Raw genomic sequence first — 1948 nt, forward strand, 5'->3', positions numbered from 1 at the left:
ATTGTGATAACTAAGGTATAAGTGTATGAAGAATATGTAATATCACAGAGGCTTCCTTAATAATTACAATTATTATGAATATTATTTTGCTTAGAATGTGAAAGTATAATAAGGTGTGGCTGATATACTTGTATCTAATCAGTTAGCAAACACTTGTTTAGCATGTGAGAAGCACTTGACAGTGCCCCTGTGGGACAACAAGGATGGAACAAGATAAGCATGGTAACAATCCTCATTCTTGTTTTATAAGGCACCTTAGATTCATGAGAGAATTTAGTACTCCCAAAAGCTTTGAATGTCAAGGGAATTTCAAAAGGAAATGGTAAAAAGTAGAGAATAGCATAGTAGAAAGAAAATCAGCTAGTAGCATGACTCTTGAAACTTTACTTATGGATTCTGTTTTATTGTGTATGAAATTGGGATGATATCCATGTCACATGTAATTTACCATTATCGATTGAGAAAAAATGTTTAAAAACTGCATGAAGCTTCCAAGATTAAATGATAGCAAGGTTATTTTATAGCAGTTTCCTGGCACTATACTGAATTAAGTGTCTTGTTTCCAATTAAGATAATCCAATGCAGAATCCTTTAAAGGATGTGGGGATTTAGTTCAGTGGTAATATGCTTGCCTAGCCAGTGTTCTAAGTACTTAAATATCCACATCAGTGTTCCTTATCTTGGAGAATATACAAAAGATGAAGATGAGGTTTACGCTTGCCTTACTTTTCTATTGCTATATAACTAATTACCACAAAGTTTTAGATACTAAAAGGAACATTTATGAACATATATTTACTATTTTCTGTTTTTTAAAAATATTTTTAGTGTGGATGGACCTTTATTTTATTCATTTATTTATATGTGGTGCTGAGAATTGAACCCAGTGCCTCACACATATGAGACAAGGTCGTTACCACTAAACCATAACCCAAGCCCGCTATCTCCTGTTTCTAAAGAATCTGCCATATTTCTTGGGTGCTCAGGGTCTTATAAGGCTGAAGTAAAAGTATTCATTTCTTGTGTTTTCTCACATATTGATTTGAGGAAGGAAAGAACTCTCCTTTGCTTGTTCATATTGTTGGCATACACTTCTGTTTATGGTTGTAGGACTGAAGTCTCCATTTTTGTGCCTACTCTCTGAGTGGGATTGTAAGGAAAGGGTCACTCTCAGATTTTGAAACCTACCCAGCATCCCAGCCACATGGTATCCTCCATAACATGGGTGCTTTCTTCCAGGTTAGCATGGGAACATTTTTCTATATTTTAGGTCTACTTCAAAGGATATAATCTTCCTTATGATTATCTCCAAATCAGTTGAGTAGTAAATATGGGAATGATATTACATTTTAGCCGTGGACCATGAGTATGCCATATAAATCATATAGATAAGTTTGCACATAGATAAGGTTAAGAATATATAGAAAAAGTCATCTTTCTTTATATACACAGAAACCTTCTCTAAGATCCACAATGTGAATGAGCTTGCTCTGCTTAGTTAACTCTTGATTGGCCTAAAATCTGACATGATATTAGTTTAAATTTGGTCTCATTAATTGTTGATGAGAATTAAGATTCCTATAATATACAATTTACCATTTGTCTTATTTTGCTTGTATAGAGCAAAAGCTGCTCTTATAGCTACTAGTATATAGCTACTCAGATATTGTGGAACAAATAAAATGACTTAATGAACTAAGTTTCTGCCAGTCTGCATTTTTAAATAAATTGTTTAAACAAACAAAAACATAGATAAATAGGACCTTTGGATTTAAGGTACGAAGAATATGATTGTGGGGGGGGGGGGGCGGTGGCAGGTACCAGAGATTGAACTCAGGGGCACTCAACCACTGAACCACATCCCCAGCCCTATGTTGTATTTAGAGACCGAGCCTCATTGAGCTGCTTAGCAATTCTCTATTACTGAGACTAGCTTTAAACTCAGAAT

Source organism: Callospermophilus lateralis, chromosome 2, assembly GCF_048772815.1.
Source record: "Callospermophilus lateralis isolate mCalLat2 chromosome 2, mCalLat2.hap1, whole genome shotgun sequence".
Lineage (NCBI taxonomy): Eukaryota > Metazoa > Chordata > Mammalia > Rodentia > Sciuridae > Callospermophilus > Callospermophilus lateralis.